At 36.8% G+C, this 22,227-nt stretch overlaps 1 protein-coding gene and 1 non-coding gene across 2 annotated transcripts in view; one reads left to right on the top strand and one right to left on the bottom strand.

The window, feature by feature from the left end:
* The window catches only part of IL1RAPL1 (interleukin 1 receptor accessory protein like 1), a 1,455,753-nt gene that overhangs the window by 259,501 nt on the left and 1,174,025 nt on the right, over positions 1-22,227 (top strand). The gene's annotated exons all lie outside the window — the stretch shown is intronic.
* TRNAV-AAC (transfer RNA valine (anticodon AAC)) lies at positions 15,468-15,540 on the bottom strand. Its single transcript has one exon. It is a non-coding gene; the product is annotated as a tRNA-Val (tRNA).

Consider the following 22,227-nt stretch of genomic DNA (forward strand, 5'->3'; position numbering starts at 1 on the left):
ATAGCCTACCAGGCTTTTCCGTCCATGGGATTTTCCAGGCAAAAGTATTGAAGTGGGATGCCATTGGGGGATGGGTAAAGCTGTCACCAAATACTGTTTCACTCAGATCACAAAAGTGACCCAAAGCCAATAAAAGAAGTTATACAGTCCCATCCTTGAAATGATAGATATCCTCCACCAGGCAATGGTTGTTGAAACCAGCTACTTCTCAGATCTGTGGGCTCAGTTTACAGACCCTAGTCTAGAACTGCTTCATTTCTATTGTCTTATTTGTGTGCTGGGTCATTTATCTTGGCAGCAGACTTGCATATGTCCTCCTGTCTACCCCTCAGCCCTCTGAAAGATGATTCATGCACCATTATCTTTAGCCATGATTCTATCTGTGTCCTCTTGGACAACATCTGTAACTGAATGCATCTCTCAGCCCGTGCAGTAGTCTGCATCTCAGCAAATAGCCCATATCTGAAGGTTTGGTCTAACCTCCAGCATCCTTTGGCAGGATTTTCTCTTAGGACTTCACTTCCATTCTTTTATCTATAAACCATAGATGTGCTTGCCAACCACCATCCTGCCCTGCCCAATCTCATGTCTTTTAAGGTCAAGCTTTAACTAAGTGCCTGAAATTAGCAGAATAATATTTTTCCAACTAACAGTCAAAGGTATCATCTCTGTGAGTTCAAATTTCATTTTGTGGAGTTAATTTCCAATGAAGTAGATGGGAATCCAAGGTCAGACAGCTATAGTTTCCTCTCCTTGGACCCCCATCTTTTGCTATCTCCTCCTCTATTGTTTTCCTGATACTGGAAATGACTTTCTCAAGAACTTTGTCAAATAATTAGTATTGTGGTACATGACATTAGGTTTGGCTTCTGTTCAAGTCACAGGATGCTTGATATTATCTGATGAACTCCAGGGAAGTCTTTCTCACCTTTAAGCATTAACAATGACTGGAATTCTAACATTACATCTTTACTCTTCAGGCCAAACAGTTGCCCACACCTCCACCTCTAACATGCAGATACTTGTTGGAAGAGTGATGTTTTCTGTTTGGAGAACTTTTGGTAGGAAGGAAAGGAGAGAGTGTTGAGTGCTGAATGGAGAAAAATTATTATGCAAGTAGAGAGATTGAGAATTGGGCTGGAGGATGATGAAAAAGAAGAAAAAACTAGTGAACTTAAGGACAAATGTCATCTTTTCTAAAATTAGCCTAGCCTAGATTCCAAAAAAAAAATAAATAAATAAATATTGTAGTCCATTTAAAAAAATAAATAAATAAAGATGAGAACTTGAAAAAAAAGGAGACCTAAATTTGAAGCTCTACTCCTCTAGTAGTTGTGAGGCTTTGGAAAAATTATTTAGACACTGTGGAGTTCATAGTTCTGTTATATGTCAAGTAGTTCAGTTCAGTCGCTCAGTCATGTCCGACTCTTTGCGACTCCATGGACTGCAGCACACCAGGCCTCCCTGGCCATCACCAACTCCTAGAGTTTACTCAAACTCATGTCAGTTGAGTCAGTGATGCCATCCAACCATCTCATCCTCTGTCATCCCCCTCTCCTCCTGCCTTTAATCTTTCCCAGTATCAGGGTCTTTTCCAAGGAGTCAATTCTTCGCATCAGGTGGCCAAAGTATTGGAATTTCAGCTTCAGCATCAGTCCTTCCAGTCAAGTAAGAACAATAATAATACATCTCTCATAGTTTTGCTGATAATGCTAGTGAAGTGTTTAGCACTGTATCTGATGCATACCCAGTACTCAGTAAATCTCAGTCGTTATATTATTAACAATAACACTAATTATAAAGCCAAGTGTAAAGTATTAATTATCTAAACCTAAGATAATACAGATAATAAATTGTAATTTATTCAATTACACATATATGGAATTTGATCAGATAGCTCATGAAATTTAAAAACTCTTATCATTTAAAATGGATAACCAGCAAGGACCTACTGTACAGCACAGGAAATTCTGCTCAGTGTTAGATAGCAGCCTGGAGGGGAGGGGAGTTTGGGGAAGAATATACACATGTATATGTATGTCTGAGTCCCTTCGCTGTTCACCTGAAAACCACAACATTGTTCATCAGCTATATCTCAATAGAAAATAAAATGTTAAGAAAAATTCTTATCTGGAATCATGATGATAAAGAAATCACCATTCTTTTTTTTTTTTTTAGTTTTTTATTTTTTAAATTTTAAAAACTTTAATTCTTACATGCATTCCCAAACATGAACCCCCCTCCCACCTCCCTCCCCATAACATCTTTCTGGGTCATCCCCATGCACCAGCCCCAAGCATGCTGCATCCTGTGTCAGACATAGACTGGCGATTCAATTCACATGATAGTATACATGTTAGAATGTCATTCTCCCAAATCATCCCACCCTCTCCCTCTCCCTCTGAGTCCAAAAGTCCGTTATACACATCTGTGTCTCTTTCCCTGTCTTGCATACAGAGTCGTCATTGCCATCTTCCTAAATTCCATATATATGTGTTAGTATACTGTATTGGTGTTTTTCTTTCTGGCTTACTTCACTCTGTATAATCGGCTCCAGTTTCATCCATCTCATCAGAACTGATTCAAATGAATTCTTTTTAACCGCTGAGTAATACTCCATTGTGTATATGTACCACAGCTTTCTTATCCATTCATCTGCTGATGGACATCTAGGTTGTTTCCATGTCCTGGCTATTATAAACAGTGCTGCGATGAACATTGGGGTACATGTGTCTCTTTCAATTCTGGTTTCCTCGGTGTGTATGCCCAGAAGTGGGATTGCTGGGTCATAAGGTAGTTCTATTTGCAATTTTTTAAGGGCAATCTTGAGAAAGAAGAATGGAACTGGAGGAATCAACTTGCCTGACTTCAGGCTCTACTACAAAGCCACAGTCATCAAGACAGTATGGTACTGGCACAAAGACAGACATATAGATCAATGGAACAAAATAGAAAGCCCAGAGATAAATCCACACACATATGGACACCTTATCTTTGACAAAGGAGGCAAGAATATACAATGGAGTAAAGACAATCTCTTTAACAAGTGGTGCTGGGAAAACTGGTCAACCACTTGTAAAAGAATGAAACTAGATCACTTTCTAACACCGCACACCATTCTTTTTATATACTCAGTGATATTTCTATGACTGTATTATAAATAACGGTTATGTAAGAAAGAAAAAAATTGAGTTTTTCTTATGACCTTATATTCTCCCAGTCTGTCACTTCCAAGACCTTAGATACTGGATTTCATACACTGTAACCTATGAGTCAGTAGCCATGAACTCCCAATATCAGTTTATTTGCTGTGGGTCACCCATATATCAGGCAGACCTTTCAAAATGATGGATAGGAGGAGAGTGTTTAGAAGTCACCAAGCTAAGAGAACAACTCGTTGTCATAATCTCCTAGAAAAACACAAATAGGAGACTATTAGCAGAATCCGCAGATGTAATATGCTTAGAGACCTCTCTAAACCAATTGTACCAGTCACACCAAGCGCAGGATAAAGAAAGATATATAAACATTTAGTTTACTGTGAAACAGGAGATACATGGTCTTAAACCAGAATACACAAAATGGAAAAGGTTTGGGGTCCTTTTTTGGCACTGTTTTAAATATCCTTGTCAGTGTTGTGACTTTTTTCCCAAGTGCACATTACTAGTCACTTTATCTTAGGATTTAGGCAGGTAGCTAAATAATTAATCTTCACCAGAGAGGTTTCTGCTAAGCCTCCTCTAGAAGATGACCTTTTTGTAATGTTGAACTGACATATAACTGAATGATGGACGTGTCATTTACTGGCAAGCAATTTTCTCTTTCAGTGGGGAGAGTTTTAAAATCATTGGACTTGTAAATGGTGACAGGATTGTTGGTCTAGATATGATTGAGCAGTTTAGTAATGTACATAATTATCATGACTGCCTGAAAGCTCTAGGCACCTTTTCAGTTTTGATCATGATTTCAACTGCTGACGCCTAAATTACAAATCAAATGGTAGGAAGATAAATCATGATGCCAGAGGCATAGCTTAGTCATGCCAGCAAGCTTAAAATCGGGTTTTGTGAGGGGAGGTTGACTTATCAAAAATGGGAAAGGTTTGTGAACGAAAAGTTTCTATCTGTTTTGAAGGCATAATTTGGGGTTTATAAAACTTTCAGGACAAGGGGGATTGCTATTTTCAGAAGACTTGTTTTTGGACAGGAACCTTAAAAATCTCCATTTTAAAGAAGTTTGATTACTATTATTTGGGCAAACAAAGGTTACAAATTTGAAAGGGTGTTAAGTTTGTAATTTGTAGCATAACCAACTTATAGGCATAAAAAGACATTGGCTAATGATAAATAAGTTTTCTATGTCATAAAACTAGCAGTAAGATTTGGCTATTTCTCTAAAATAATTTAACCAAATTAGTAGTCAAGAACATCATCATTTCACCAATGAGTAGTCAAGAACAAGAATTTTATTTTGATTATTACAGTAGTTGTATTTTCTATGAGAATGTATGGTCACAGATACATCAAATGCACTTTCATCTTGGACTCTGAAATGTGGTTAAGGCCTGAGAATTTTTGAGCCCGAGTTGAGGTTCACTGTCATATGATGTAGGGGTAATAATTTATAACTTGATTCTTACAAGTTTTGCATGTCAAATAAGTTAACATTCAAAAGTCTCATGGAATTTTTAAGTAATTACAAGATTTACATTTAAGTTCCTGAGTGAAAAAAGATGAAATTTCTTCTTATTTCTTCTTACCATTTGACTGATGCCATGAGCATAACCTCTAGCTTCAAAGCAATTGTGGTTGTATTCACCTGGCTCCAAGATATTTACCCCAAAGCTCCAGGAGCTCTGCAAAAGCCATGAGATCAAGCTGCACACCATTCCTGTGTCTGTCTGTGAGCTGCATGTCAGTGCTCCAAAGGAAATAGATTTGGATGTATTCATCTTAAAACTGCTCTGATACTATTCTATAAAAATAATAAATTATTCCTTAAAAAATACGAATTTGGCTGAAAAAGCAAACGTGCATCTTAGGATACTTTAATCCAAAGATCTTTGGGATAGGAGAATCTTGATATATCAAGTAATTAAAAATGTTTCCTGTGTATGTGTCTGTGTGTTACACATAACATATGATTTTGAGAAAATGAATTTGTTTCTTCTTGCTGATTAATATTTTCTGCCTTTACAGAAAAAAGTTTTCATAAGTATTTATGACAACTAAAAATATCCTATAGAAAATGCTGTACACTTATTGAAATTTTCCTAAGACTGTGTAAGCAAACTGATTAAAACAAATACAGCAGTTTTAGGATAATATGTACATATGTGTGTGCTCAGCCTTGTCTGACTCTTTGCAACCCCATGGACTGTAGCCTGCCAGACTCCTCTGTCCGTGGAATTCTCCAGGCAAGAATACTGGAGTGGGTGGCCACTTCCTTCTCCAGGGGACCTTCCCAACCCAGGGATTGAACTGTCTCTCCTGTGTCTCCTGCATTGGAGGTAGATTCTTTATACCGCTTGAGCCATCTGGGAAGCCCCAGTCTGAGGATAAACTAAAGTGAAATTCAAGCCATGTACATATTGTTATGAAGTCCAGATACAGCCAGCCTTCTGAATCCTCGGGTTTGGCATCCATGGTTTCAGCCGGCTGTGTGTGGATTGTCATCCAAGGGATACCAAACCAATGAATACAGGGGGCCTTGCTGTATTTGAACTTCAAATGATCCTAAGATAATCCACGCCTGCCCCTTCTCTACAGTTGAGGAAACTGATGCCTGTGGTCATGAAGTGATGTCCCTAATGATATGCTGCTAATTGGTTGCAGAGCCTGGATTAAAATTGACTGCTGCTTCCTCTGATTTCCCCTTTCCTAAGTATTAATGCAGTGCTGGGTTACACCACTCACTGCTTGATCCAGCTACTTTGTTATTCAAATAGCAACGAAACGTGATCTCACAGGGTTAATAGAAGCAGTAAATGTGTATATTAGTCAGGGTTTCATCAGGAAAGCAGGAACCACTCCAGGTTTTGCAGGTTGGAAGAAATTCAAGTCAGGGAATTAGAGGATTGTACAACCATAGGAAGGATTGAAGACAGAGAGGTCAGCAAAACTACTATTGAAGTTCATGAAATCAGAACGTTGGATGGGAGGGAAGGCATCGCTGATTATCTGTGAACCTAAGCAGGTGATTCACAGGGTGAATTCGCTCAGGGGCCACTGCAGCTGCACACCTGCCATGTGATTTTGCGGCAACTGCTGTGGAGACTAATGGCCTGTCGCTCTCTACAGCCCCCAAATCAAGTGGAAGTGCCTCTAATTGGCTGAAACAACATAGAGGGAAAGGGGTTCTAGAAAATTTGCCTGTAGGTTTCCCCTTGTCAAACAGTGGAGACTACAAAGGCGCCATGATGATGCTGAGCTGAGGATAGGCAACATATAATCCGGCACAAACGATGACACTTAAAGCTGCCAAGCACAGAAAATTGTTTAGTGAAGGATTAAAAAAGAAATATGGCTAAGGCGCCTGTCTTCTTTTAAATGTAAAAACCAACTTGGGACTAACCAGAGATATTTTAACCCAATTAAAAACTATCTAAGTTAGAAAGGTTAGCTATACTGTAACTTAGATGTGATTAATGCATATGCATGTATACTTATGAAAGGTAGAGAAATTCTATTGTATTTCATGTTGTTTGTGGATTTTTTCTCCCCCTAACATTTTGGAGTTTTTAAAAACAGAATAGCAATTCATTGTAACATTCATAGATTCTGGGAATTAGGATGTGGTCACATTTGAAGGGCCATTATTCAGCTACTGCTTAACTTGTAGTTCCAATACCATTCTCTAAAATTGCAAAGATTTTTAGGTCTCTCAAAGATAGAAATTTCTCAGAGGACTAATATCTTCTAAACAGAATTATCAACGTACACAGAAATCCAGACATGTGTGATAAAGCAGTATATTGTAATATGGATCTTTTAGACTGGAGGCATTTTGCCTAGGCAAAAAGAAACTTTTTTTCCCCATTGCAAGCAGTATTGCCAAGATATTCCCTAGCTCTGCTTTATCTCTAAGCCTCACCATACCCCTGGCTTTCTGAGGCCTCAGGATAAGGTAATTGATGGGTTGTACATCTGAAGATGACATGTGCCCTGGGGTGAGGAGTAGAAATTGGGTGAGGTTTAGTGATGCAAGGAAGCATCTCTTTCAGATTGTATCACTTAACATGCTTTTGATCAAAAGAAACAGAAAATCCAAATCAAACTGGCTTGAATTATGACAGAAACGAATAGGCTTATTATTTAACCAATAGGCACAGGGTAAGCTGGAAGCACGGTTCATATTTTGAGCCAGAGGTTTTGATAGCATTAGGTCTCCAGATTTATTCTTCTTTGATTGTATTGGCCCTTTTCCCTGTTTTCCCCTTCTCTCCTTGCATTTGGTTCATTTTGGGATGATACAGGATTCACTTGGAAGATACCAAAATATGCACCAGAAGAGTTCCTTTCAACAGCTCCCCATCATGCACACCAAAGCACTCCCCAAGAAAGATTCATCTGCAGTGTCACAGGACCATGGCTACATTTTCCTGAACTGCCTTTATTTTGTGTTCATTCTCTGTGTACACATTGATAATGACCTCTTAGACCAGGGGCTAGCAAACTGTAGCCTTTGGGCCACATAGCCTGTTTTTGTGAAGCCCATGGACTGACAATGCTTTTTACATTTTCTAAAGGGTTGTAGAAAAAAAGAAAAGAATATGCGACACAGACTTTATGTAGCCCACAAATCCTAAAATATTTGCTGTCAGGCACTTCATAGCAAAAAGTTGCCAACCGCTGTCTTATACCATTATGTGATGCCAAAAAAAAAAAAAAAAACAAAAACAACCCAACCCAGCCCTCTTTGTTCCTAACACATTCCTGTTGTAGCTAATGTAATTCCTATTATATAGCATTCTCATCTCTAAATACTTCTTCCCACCTCTCCTCTTAGGTCAAGTTTTCCTCTTTTATTAGAAGAAAAGGTGTTGCCAGGAAAATTTTTATTAATTTAGGAAGGGGAAGACCTGCAGGGGATGGTTAGGGGGAAGAGATGGGATGAAACTTCTCACTAATGTTAAAGGAAGTGAGCACTGAAAGGACTTTTGCGAATGTCTTATTCAGTTACATCTTGTTCTAGGAGGGGAAATACCACCAGGGGATGGAAGGGTTTTGACCAAAGTCATAGTCAGCTGGTAAGAAAAATCATCAGGGCCCAGCACTGTGATCCAGGACCACTTCCACCAACTCCTGCTACTTTTTTTTGACTCTGCATCTTTGACTTACAGCCAATTTAGGCATACACTCAGCTGTCCCAAACTGCCCCTTTAACTTGGGAGTTTCCCAGCAGTTCATAGCTCATGCAGGAAAGAGTGATCCAGAACTTCCTCAAAGAGATTCTCTCTTTTACTGTGCTTTATTTTCTTCAGTTCACCTCATAAAACCTCTTGAAATTTACACTGTCTTCCACTACTGTGTCCCTGTTCTTCCCCAGTAGTTATATTTCAGGAGCCCTAGATTCATTTGGACATCAGTGGCTGCTTTCTAGGATGACTCTATGATATTCTCTCATTTACTTAATTTATTAAAAAGTAGTGACAAAAAATTTACCAGATGATGAATGTACCTTCTTTAATTGTTTGCTCAAAGATTGCCAGTGACCTTTTAAAGTCCTTGGATTTTTCAGTGTCCTCAGATTTCATTCTCCTTGAACTCGCTCTCATTCCAACTCAACCAGCTTCCCAGTTGTGATACCTACTAGGATACCTCGACCTCTACCTTGCCTTCTGATTTTTTTAGATAGATTCTTTTTTTCTAGCTATGGCTCTAATTCCTCCTTCCACCCTCTAAGTATGGGTCTTCATATATTATTTCCCCATTGGTGATGTAACAAATTATCACGAACTTTGTGGCTTCAAAAACCACAAATCTAGTATCTTTTTCTTTGGAGGTTAGAAGTCTAACTTAGGTCTTATAGGCTAAAATCAAGGTGTAAATAGAGCTGTGTCCATTCTGGAAGCTTTAAATGAAGAATCTATTTCCTTGCATTCTCCAGCATCTAAGACTTCCTGTGTACCTTCCCTTGTGGAGCCTTCCTCCATCTTCAAACTGCACCATTTCAACCTTTGCTCCTGTCATCACGTCTCCTTTTTCTGATTTTGACCCTCATGGTTCCTTCTTATAAAGGACCTTAGGACCACACTGAACCCACCAGAATAATTGAGAATAACCTTGCTATTTCATGATCCTTAACCACACATGCAAAGCCCTTTTTGTCATAGAAGGTAAATTTTCACAGACTCCTAGAATTAGGATGTAGGCAACTCTAGGAGCCATCATTCTGACTCTACCACTTAGGTTTCTACAATGGGTTCTCAGCTGCATTTGATTTTTCAGTGTTAGGGGCACCCTTTGCCTCTTTATTTTTTCTTTAATGTACATTATCCTCCAGAAGCATGCCTGAATTCATAAAGGTTATTCTCTTGCATTTCAAACTCATTATCTGCAAAACTATTCAAATCTATGCTTGCTTCATTTCACTTGCGCCTCAATTTAAGTTCATATTGCTTCTTAAATAAATTCCATTAAAAATATCCTGTGACCCTCGGTTTCATCATCTGGACTATCAGCGCACTGTGAAAGTAGTCTAAATTACCTTCCATCGCTTCGTGTTTTATACTTGTGTAGTATCCTATCTTCTCTAGGAGACAGAAAACATATCATGCCCAAATTTATATCTAAGTCCCACCTTGTTTTGTGCAAAGAAAATACTCAGCAATAGCATTACCATGATCTTTTTTAAAAGTTACAGAGTCCAGGGCTGCACTGAATTTAGAGCATGTGGTGAAGGATTTAGTTGCCAGAAAACTGTGCCTAAATGAATGACTCCTGAATTTTTCACTGGGAAACTTTTTCTGGTCTTAGCAAACATCTTCTGACACAGACTCTGAATTATTTTTGAAATACTAAGCAATACATCTTTGTGTATTCATTAATCACACCCAAATTGACTCAGAAGCCCTCTGCCAAATATTAGGAAGGGTATGAAGATGTCTATGCTTCTATAAGAAGTGAGTAGCTTCTATAAGCTTCTGAAAGTAACATTAGAATGTGACTTTTCCAACTACCCAACTGTAGAACTCTAGCCTTTAAAACTAGCTTGTGAAACTCTTTTTTAAATTTTTATTTTATTTATTTATTTTTAATATAAATTTATTTATTTTAATTGGAGGCTAATTACTTTATAATATTATATTGGTTTTGCCATACATCAACATGAATCCACCGCAGGTGTACATGTGCTCCCTATCCTGAACCCCCCTTCCACCTCGCTCCCCATACCATCCCTCTGGGTCATCCCAGTGCACCAGCCCTGAGCATCCAGTATCATGCATCAAACCTGGACTGGCGATTCATTTCACATATGGTATTTTACATGTTTCAATGCCATTCTCCCAAATCATCCCACCCTCTCCCTCTCCCACAGAGTCCAAAAGACTGTTCTATACATCTGTGTCTCTTTTGCTGTCTCACATACAGGGTTATCGTTACCACCTTTCTAAATTCCATATATATGCGTTAGTATACTGTATTGGTGTTTTCCTTTCTGGCTTACTTCACTCTGTATAATCGGCTCTGGTTTCATCCACCTCATTAGAACTGATTCAAATGTATTCTTTTTAATGGCTGAGTAATACTCCATTGTGTATATGTACCAGAGCTTTCTTATCCATTCTTCTGCTGATGATGGACATCTAGGTTGTTTCCATGTCCTGGCTATTATAAACAGTGCTGTGATGAACATTGGGGTACACGTGTCTCTTTCAATTCTGGTTTCCTTGGTGTGTATGCCTCGTGAAAGCAAATAACATAGTATCTGCCTGAACCCAGCTCCTTAATATTTCTAAAAATGCTTTTGTGAGGCCAATGGGAATTTGATGTTTGTCAGGATAGTTCTTTTAAAATGCTTTTTGTATTGTGCTTATTAGAAATGAATTTGCCATCAGGCAGTATGAGTGTTTCTATGCTGCTGGAGAAGGGGTAGGCTACCCATATTCTTGGGCTTCCTTTGTGGCTCAGCTGGTAAAGAATCCGCTTGCAATACGGGAGACCTGGTTTTGATCCCTGGGTTGGGAAGATCCCCTGGAGAAGGGAATTACTAACCACTCAAGTATCCTGGCCTTTTATGAAGAATGGCGCAAGAGTGTGGGAGCTGGCAGAGTTCTCTCTGAAGATCTTTGACACAGTGTTATCATAATGATGCTTGCAGTATTAATAGAAAGTTGAGAAAATTAACTGCCCCTTACTCATGAATATCTCTATAAATTTCTGAATATGCTATATTTCTTGGTGATGATGACAGGCATGTTTCCCCAAACTTCAAAATTACCTACATCAATTGCTTTTCCTTTACTGTTGAAGAGCAACATTTTATTTGTTACGCTCAAGAGGCTAGGTTGTTATTGTGGTGCCATTTCATTTGAAAGCATATACCAGCATATTCTTGCTTGGAGAATCCCATGGACAGAGGTGCCTGGGTTGCAAAGAGTCAGATACCAGCATATGTAAAAATTTTTAATATTTGAATATATGATATATATTGAAATAAATAAGATCTCAGATATTGAAATTGTACTTTTCAATAGCTATATTGGCTTTCTGATATAAGCAGTGAATAATAATTGACTGTATTAGTATCTTGAATACACTAGCAAACTATGGGATGTTCAAGAATTTCTTATTTTCAAATAATTTGAATTTGTAAGACTCTGAATTGGGTGGCATATATTAATATCGAATGGCATTTGAATTTCAACTTCCCTGAGTAGTGATATTATGTTCCATCATGAAAATATAAAAGTAGAGAAGTGCTCAGGGAGAAAGAATTTGCTTATTTATAGGCACAAATCACCAATATTAAACTATCATGAAAATCACCACTTAAATTTATTTTTTTTAAAGTTCTCTGTATGCTTAAGAATTTACAGTGTTCATAAAGTAGAATCTTATTTGATTTGCCAGATGCAAGAAAATACATTAGCTGTGTCCATTCCATTATTAAAGAAAATTCATATCATTTTGTCTGTTTCAGTAGGGTGGATATATTTCACTTGAAAATTTGAGGCTAGTGAACTTAGAGGAAACTCTAAGACTAGTCATTCGTAGACTACGATGTGAATGTTTATCTCTATTTTCTCATGTAGTTTAAAGGAATTTAATTTGTGAAAGATTTATTTGTTGAACTGGTGTTACAGACCAGTGTCTCCAGTATTAATGGGGCAGAAATATCCATGTGTATAATAGCAACCCATTTTCTTAAATTCCTAAATATGTTATCTAGAAACCTGAAAGCATCACAGTTGTATGTATTAATATATGGAAAAATGTGTTGGCTTGTTATCCAGTAGTAGCCTAATCAAGACTAGATCAGACTAAGTTGAGTGTTCACTCATTATGAAATATCACAGATGGGATCAAAAATAGAATGTTTCCAAATAGCACATTTAATATGAAGTTAGGAAGAGATTTTGATATAGGCTACAAAAAAGGTTTTCTTCTGACTTGATTAGCTTATTTTCTCATGCATACAAAAACCCCCAAGTGTCTTGATCTTTTTTCCTGAAATTTGAACAATTAAATTTTACCTTCACCTACAATAGCTTTGAAGAAGATTTTTATTATGTGGTAGCTATTTGTACATTTAATTAATTTTTCCTGTCATCAGTATTGAAATCGTTTATTCATTTATTAGCACTTGCAGCAAAGATGAAGTTAAAGAAGTAATTAAGATGTGGGTTGTTTTGCTCTCCTACAAATATTGAATGTCATTAACATTTTAGTATCTTTTCTGTTAGCTTAATTAAGAGTTGAATTATATTAAGCAACACTTGTATATTTTACAAATTCTAAAAGTTTAATCTACCTATAAAATACATTTTTATTTTCCTGTACTGTCTCACGTTGTTTTCTACAATAACGCCTTTGTTTATAGCTTCTATTTGACACTAAATAGAAGGCAAAGGGCTCAAACGTTTCCAGTGTTTATGTATCTCATCAGTTCACGCTTCTGTTTTGGCTTGTGACTAGATCTTAGATTGGTCTGTACATTTACTGATACTAATCATTTTGCCACTTTTAATTGCATCCTGAGCTTCCCTGGTGACTCAGCAGTAAAGAATCCATCTGCCAAGCAGGAGACACAGGTTTGATCCCTGGGTCAGGAAGATTCCCTGGAAGAGGAAATGGCAACCCACTCTAGTATTCCTGCCTGGGAAATCCCACGGACAGAAGAGCTTGAGGGGCTATAGCCCATGGGGTTGCAAAAGAGTTGCACACAGCTTAGTGACTCAAAAACAACAAATTGCATCCTGGTTTCACTTTTCTAAATTGAGAGGTAGACTGAATTAGTCCCTGCAGACCACCAGCCAAAGAGTTTACACAAAACGGAGATCAAAGTTAGTGTTTAATGTAAGGAAATTAAAATGTGAACTAACACCTTTAAATAAGATACTAGTAAATGAACATCTGTCCTTATAAACATGAATTCCCATCACAGTGAAATATCTATCAAAATATTGCTGTTAATGGATGTTCTTTTCGTTTTTTTAATATAACCCTTTTACAGCATAATAGAATGATTTAACATATGAAAAGCCTATTTCCATGTGCTTATTTATCATTTGTGTATCTTCTTTCTGAAAAAAATGTCTTTTAGAATTCTTTGCCCATTTTTAATTTGGGTTGGCTTGAAAGAATTGTTATAATACATTCTTCTCAATCTGTGTTTGAATTTTGCTTTGTTAATGGTGTTCATTGAAAAATACAAGGTTTCATTTTTGATGATACCCAGTTTATTTTTTTCTTTTGTTGTTCATGCTTTTTGTGTCGTATGTAAGAAACCACTTTCTTGTCCAATATATTGATGATTTGCATCTGTACTTTCTAATTTTCTATAAGTTTTGTAGTTTCAGCTTTGACATTTACATTTGTTCCTGGGTATCCCTGGGAAATTGGTTATAGGGGATCCACCCCCCTGTAGTGGATATCAAAACCCTCTGATACTATAGTCCCTTATATAAAATGGCATGGTGTTTGCATATAACTGGCATACCTCCCTTATACTTTGTCATTTCTAGATTAGTCAGAACACCTAATACAATGTTAAGTGTTATGTGAATAGCTGTAAATACAAGGTATGGGCTTCCCTGGTGGCTCAGACGGTAAAAGCGTCTGCCTACACTGCGGGAGACCTGGGTTTGAGCCCTGGGTCGGGAAGATCCTCTGGAGAAGGAAATGGCAACCCACTCCAGTACTCTTGCCTGGAAAATCCCACGGGCAGAGGAGCCCAGTAGGCTACAGTCCATGGGGTCACAAAGAGTCGGACACGACTGAGCGACTTCACTACTACTACTAAATACAAGGTAAACACTATGTGAATTGTTGCCAGTGTGTGGCTATTTTAAATTTTTGCTTTTTTGAACTTTCTGTAATTTTTTTGGAAATATTTTTGATCTTCAGTTGGTTGAATCCATGGATGCAGAAACTACAGATGCAGACAGTATGTCTCTGATACATTTACAGTTAACTTTGGTATGTGATATGAGGTAGGGATGCAACTTCATTCTTTTGGTATAAATATTTAGTTGTCCTTGTGTCACTTGTTGAAAAGACTATTTTTTCCCCCTCAATGACTTGTCTCTGTGCCCTTGTCAAAAATTGTAAATCTGGGGATCTGTGTTAGGACTCTCCATTTCATCCCATTGACCTGAATGTTCTTATGCTAGTACCACACTCTTTCATTTTGTAGCTTTTCAGTAAGTTTTGAAATTGCAAAATATGAGTGCTCCAACTTTGTTCTTCCCAGCATTATTTTCACTGTTTTTGCCTTGCAATTTCACATCAGTTTTAGGCACAACTTGTTAATTTCTATAAAGTGGAAACCTAAGATTTTAATAGGGATGGCTTTGAATTTGTAGAATAAATCAGAAAGCATTTTCATCTTGACAGTGTTAAGTCTTCTGATCCATTAACATGGGATATTTTTGCATTTATTTAGGTCTTTTAAAAATTTTTTCAACAAATATTTTATAGTTTCACTATACAAGTCTTATACTTTCTTTATGAAGTTTATACCTAAGTGTTCTACTGTTTATGATGCTAATGTAAATGGGATTGCTTTTTAAAATTTCATTTTCAGATTGCTTATTGCAAGTGTATAGAATCAAGTTGGTTGTTGTATATTGATCTTAAATCCTGTACCCTTGCTGAACTTGTTTAATATTTCCAAATAGTTTTTTTTTTCTGTGTGTGAGGATATCATAGGATTTTCTTTATATAGAAATCATGTCATCTTAAATGGTAGTACTTTTTAAAAAATTAATTAATTTTTTGACCATGCAGCTTGTGGGATCTTAGTTCCCCAACCAGGGATTGAACCCAGGCCCTCAACACTGTTAGTGTGGAGTCCTAACCACTGGACCACCAGAGAATTTCCAAATAGTGATAATTTTACTTATTCCTTTCAATTTTGGATGCTTTTATTTCATCATCTTGCCTGATTTTATTGACTAGAATCTATGTTACAGTGTTGAGCAGAAACAGCAAAAGTGGAAATTCTTGTCCTGTTTCTGATCAAATGGCAAGTTTCTAGTTTTAGTTTACTGTGTTAACTCTGGGTTTCTTGTAGATGTCCTTTATTCGGTTGAACTGGGTCCTTCTATTCCTTAGTTGTTGAATGTTTTTTATCATGAAGAGTATTGGAGTTTTTTGAAAATGCTTTTTCTTTATCAGTTAAGATGGTCATGTGATTTTGGTCCTTAATTTATTAACATGTCTTATTACAGTGATTCATTTTTGGATGTGAAGCTAGTCTTAATTTCCAGGGAAATATCCTACTTGGTAGTAGTATATAATTTTTATATGCTGCTGGATTTGATTTCCTGTTATTTTCTTGAACGTGTTTACATCTATATTTATAAAGAGATATTAACCAGTAAGGCCTTCCTTGGTGGCTCAGTGGTAAAGAATCTGCCTGTAATGCAAGAGACCCAAGTTCAATCCCTAGGTCAGGAAGATCCCCTGGAGAAGGGCATGGCAACCCACTCACATATTCTTGCCTGGAGAATCCCATGGGCAGAGAAGCCTTGCAGGCTATAGTCCACAGGGTTACACAGAGTTTGACACGACTGAAATGACTAAGCAGCAGCAGCAGCAGTGGCATTAAACAGTAAATTATATTTACTGGGATTTCTTTGCCTGGCTTTGGTGTCAGGGTAATCAAGTGTCATAATGAGATGGGAACTATCATACTCTTTTTTGGACTATTCCATTTTCTGGAATAGTCTTTGAAGTTATTAGTGTTAGTTGTTCATTAAATATATGGTAGAACTTACTGTAAAAGCAGGTGAGCCTGAGATTTTCTTTGCTGAAAGATTTTAATTACTCATGTATTTTTAATAGGTCAGTGAGATATTCAATTTCTTCTTGAGTCTGTTGCAATAATTTTTGTCATACTGGAAATTTGAGCATTTCAATATTTTCCATTATTGTGAAGTATCTTTTGTTGTTTTTCAGTCATGTCTGACTCTTTGCGACTCCATGGACTGTAGCACGCCACACTTCTCTGTCTTCCAGTATCTCCAGGAGTTTGCTCAAACTCATGTCCATTGAGTCAGTGATGCTAACCATCTCATCTGCTGCCCACTTCTGCTTTTGCCTTCAATCTTTCCGAGCATCAGGGTCTTTTCCAGTTAGTCAGTTCTTCCCATTAGGTGGCCAGAGTATTGGAGTTTCAGCTTCAGCAGCAGGCCTTCCAATGATTATTCAGGATTGATTTCCTTTAGGACTGACTGGTTGGATCTCCTTGCCGTCCAAGGGACTCTCAAGAGTCTTCTCCAATACAATAATTCAAAAGCATCAATTCTTTGGCACTCAGCCTTCTTTATAGTCCAACTCTCACATCTGAGACTACTGCAAAAACCATAACTTTGACTATTCTGACCTTTGTCAGTAAAGTGATGTATCTGCTTTTTATTTATTTTTGTTTTTTTTCTTATTTATTTATTTATTATTATTATTTTTACTTTACAATATTGTATTGGTTTTCATCAACATGAATCTGCCACGGGTGTACACGTGTTCCCAATCCCAAACCCCCCTCCCACCCCCCCCCACACCATCCCTCCGGGTCATCCCAGTGCACCAGCTCCAAGCATCCTGCAACCTACGTCGAACCTAGACTGGCAATTCATTTCTTATATGATATTATACATGTTTCAATGCCAGTCTCCCAAATCATCCCACCCTCTCCCTCTCCCACAGAGTCCAAAAGACTGTTCTATACATCTGTGTCTCTTTTGCTGTCTTGCATACAGGGTTATTGTTACCATCTTTCTAAATTCCATATGTATGTGTTAGTATACTGTATTGGTGTTTTTCTTTCTGGCTTACTTCACTCTGTATAATCAGCTCCAGTTTCATCCACCTCATTAGAACTGATTCATATGTATTCTTTTTAATGGCTGAGTAATACTCCATTGTGTATATGTACTACACTGTCTAGATTTGTCATAGCTTTTCTTCCCAGGAGCAAGCATCTTTTTTAATTTCATGGCTGTAGCCCTCATCCGTCCACAGTGATTTTGGAGCCTAAGAAAATGGTCTGTCACTGCTTCCACTTTTTCCCCTTCTATTTGCCATGAGGTGATGGGACAGGATGCCATGAACTTAGTTTTTAAATGTTGAGTATTAAGCTAGCTTTTTCACTCTCCTTTCACCCTCATCAAGAGGCTCTTTACTTGTTCTTTACTTTCTGCCATTAGATCGATATCATTTGCATATCTGAGGTTGTTGATATCTCTCCCAGCAATCTTGATTCCAGCTTGTGATTCTTCCACCCTCTCATAATGTACCCTGCATAGAACTTAAATAAGCAAGGTGCCAGTATATAGCCTTGACGTACTCCTTTCCCAATTTTGAATCAGTCTGTTGTTTTATGTAAGGTTCTAACTATTATTTCTTGACTTGCATACAGGTTTCTCAAGAGGCAGGTTAGGTGGCCTTGTATTCTCATCTCTTTAAGAATTTTCCACAGTTTGTTGTGATCCACACAGTCAAAAGTTTTTGTGTAGTCAATGAAGCAGAAGTAGATATTTTTCTGAAATTCCCTTGGTTTCTCTGTGATCCAACAGATGTTGGCAATCTGGTCTCTGGTTCCTCTGCCTTTTCTAAACAACTTGTACATCTGGTAGTTCTCAGTTCACATACTACAGAAGCCTAGCTTTGAGGATTTTCAGTAGTATCTTCATCATAGTTGCTATTAGCATTGCAATTAGTATATTAAAACAATCTATCTTGGATTAATCTTAATTTTACTGTATATAGAACTGCTTTGATACAGCTGCTTTCTTCACCACTGTTTGTGCTATATATATATAAATTAGTTGCTCAGTTGTGTCCAACTCTTTGCAACCCCATTTACTTTAGCCTGCCAGCCTACTCTGTCCATGGGATTTTCCAGATAAGAATGCTGGAGTGGGATGCCATTCCCTTTTACAAGAATCTTCCCAACCCAGGGATTGAACCCAGGTCTCTTGCACTATAGGCAGATTCTACCATCTGAGCCACCAGATATTTACCTCTTTTATACCATATGACTCCATCAAGACAGTTTTATAATTACTACTTTATATAGTTTTCTTTTAAATGAGACGGGAGAAGGAAGTATTCCAAGCAAAACAGATTTAAACTATTCATTATATTTTCTTGTGTAGTTAATTGTAATGGGACTCTTTTATTCTTCCTGTTCATTTGAGTGATTGCATGGTCCTGTATTTTAGCTGAAAGGATTTATTTTATTATTTCTTCTTGGGCAAGTCTGCTCATGACAATTTCTTTCAGTTTTTGTTCATCTGCAACTATCTTAATATTTCCTTTATTTTTGAAGCAGTGTGTTGCTGGATATAGAAATCTTGATTGGGTGCTCTGTACTTTTAGTACCTTAATATTTTATCTACCACCTTCTGGCCTCTGTGATTTCTAATGAATAGTCAGCTGATAATCTTGTTGAAACTCCTTTGTGTTTTTCACTTGCTATTTTCAAAATCCTCTCATTGTCCTTGAATTTTGGCAGTTTTACTGATGTGTCTAGGCATGGTTTTCTTTGACCTTATTATCCTTGGAATTTGTTGAAAATAATGGGTATATAGATTAATGGTTTTCATCTACTTTGGAAGTGTTCAGCCATTATTTCTTCAAATATTCTACTGAGGCATGTCCTTGGTCAGCTTATTTGCTATCTAGTGATCGGAAAGACTAAAAAAATTGCCTTGAACCAGTAAGCTTCCCAGCATTTTCCTAGAAGTTCTGTGTGTATGTTGAAGTATACCTTAACACTTTGGCATTTGACATCTTTGCATGGGCCTTTACTCCTGGCTTGTGTAGAGACTTAAGATCAGTCAGAGATGAGAAGTTTTGGTTCTTCTGGGTCTCTTCTGGACGTGGACACATTCCTGTATATGCCTGTGGCCCCAGAAATAGCTTTTCAAAGCTGCTGATGGTCATCTTATTCACTCCATTTTCCTTTTTGATGTTTTGGCTATATTCCTGTTTGTCCCATCTGGTTTTACCACCTCAGGAAGATGAAATATGAAACACTTGCTGGTGATTAATTTTGCAAAAAGGTACAACATTGTGAAGATAACACTTTCCTCACTGAGCAAGTTCTAAGTCAGGTCAAATAAAGAGAAGTCCTTAAATGGGGCTTTTTAAAGGGGCAGCAAGACAGATCAAAAGTAATTGTCCTCTTGAGATGGAGCTTTGTGAAGTGTTCCCAATCCAGCCTTCCCCCTTCATAGGCTGTGAGGCTATTGGCTTGTTTCTTCAGGGTAACACAGAACTGTGAAGAGGGGTTAGTAGTAGAGAGTCAAAATGCTACAACGCCCACTGTTCTTACTAAGACTCAGTCTTCAGATTGTTGCCTGGTTTTGGTTAATTTCCAGAGGTCTGAAAAAGTTGATTTTGACAATTTTCTCCAGTGTTCTTCTAGCTGTCACAAAGAAGTAGATTTTCAGTGGTCAATATTGCACCATTCTGCAGATGCTTCTCGTTTGAGCATCTTTATTTTATGATTCAGTGTTTTGAAATTCTTTTCATCACTTTATACCTAATTTAAAATATATTAATTAGTGCTTTCAGTTAAAAATAAAATTAGTACATTAGGGTGTATTTGACATACTGTTGGATTTAATTATTTGAAGTATTATACTTCCTAATTATTTCCTTTACTTAGTACATTTTAACATAAAGATTTAACGATTTGTCTAAATGTTCTTTTCAAAATCCTGTTCAGATAGTTTGCCATGAAAACTATTTCTAAAATTAAACATCTGTTGTCATTCAGTAAGAATGAACTAGAAATGGGAGTTCTGAAAAAAAAAATCGTCTAGTTTCTTCTGAACTTGAGTAGAACCTAGTGTAGGTCAGAAATATTTTGAAAAACATAGTTTTATGACCATAAACTGTAGTGAGTTACATTTACTTAGAAGTGAAATAACCTAATTTATTTTTCCTATACTCTATTTTAGGGAACTAAAATCATTTTAAAGCCTTATAATTTTATTTTTAAATTCACAATAGCTTTCAGAATATGCCTTTAGGTCAATACTAATTCAGTGTAATTTCAAACACTTTTATTCACTGTATATTAAGATATATTTGAGTTCTTCACAATATTCATAGTAGTTTCAAAATTTTAAAGATTTACCTGCATTCTGTAGAGTTCATCTAATACATTTAACTTAATAAGTGATAACAGATTGACATAAAAAGTCATTGGTATTGTCCCCTGATTCTTCTAGTACGCAACCAATGAAGGAAACATGCCCTATTTAAAAACCTCTTGATGACATTTATATAATAAAAATGAGATTGAGAATTTTTTTGTATTTATGGGTTCAAATATTATTTTATAACTTAAAAATTCATTTCTGTTACTATTGATGTCTTCAGGAACGTGCTGCAACTGTTTAATGTATCACTTTTTAAATTCTTGTATTGAGTTGAAATATTCTTCTTATGAATTGTGTGTCTTTAAGTATCAATAGGTGATTTTTTTTAGTTTTACTGACTGTGTAACTCATACCTTAATCAATAATTACATTTCTATCAGTCCATATCTTTCCCTCATGCCCCTTACAGCCAATTCCTACATATCAAATGTAACCTGTTTCTGATTTCTGTTACTATCAATTAATTTTGACTGTTATTGAGCTTCATATAAATACAGTCATTCGGTAGATAATCTCTTGTGTCTGGCTCCTTTTGGTCAATATAATGTTTTTGAAATTGATCCTTGCTGTTGTGTATGTCAGTATGCATGTATGTATGTATATATGACATTTTCCTACATAACTACATAGCTATTTTGTATCCATTCTCTTGGAAGGGAAGATTTGGATTTGTTTCATGTTTCAGAGTATTATAAACAAAGTCCTGGCTATGATTTCTCAGAAGGGGTATGAAATAGCAATAGAAAGCATACTTATAATTAAGTAAAAATTTGTTAAATGTGTGTTTATATAATAAGACATACATATTTGCTATACTTCTATAAGAATAACACTAATAATGGCAGTTAACACTTGTTTGAGTGTTAACTTGTGCTAGACCTTTTCCTAATTATTGCACACATTGTATGTCATTTACTTCAATGCTACAAAGTAGACAGATTATGATTATTTTCACTGCAGATTTTATAGTATAAGTAAAATACTAAGGTCACACACTTTGTGAGTGGCCAAGTAGGGATTTGATTTCTAGTTCTTGCATTGTCAAGCATTACCTATGCCTGCTGCTTCTTTGTAGCTAATATTTTTGAATTCTGTTATGTACAAAACACCAGTGGGATGTATTCACACACACCCCCGAACCACAGTGTGGACAGAGTCTATATACGATTAGCTGAATACACTGTGTAGAGGTCACTTCCTCCTCAGGATTATTTGAGGCAGAAGCCACAATCTGTTGAGAGGCACAAGCCAGTCAACAGATGTGAACAGTTTGACTTCCAAAGGGTTTAAAATTTATATTTGTTGCCAACATTTAAAAAACAGAATATCACACATTAAATTATTGGTTTCTGAAATATTTCAGGATATCATGATATCTGAAAACTTTG

The sequence above is a fragment of the Ovis aries genome, chromosome X, assembly GCF_016772045.2.
Source record: "Ovis aries strain OAR_USU_Benz2616 breed Rambouillet chromosome X, ARS-UI_Ramb_v3.0, whole genome shotgun sequence".
In the NCBI taxonomy this organism is placed as follows: domain Eukaryota; kingdom Metazoa; phylum Chordata; class Mammalia; order Artiodactyla; family Bovidae; genus Ovis; species Ovis aries.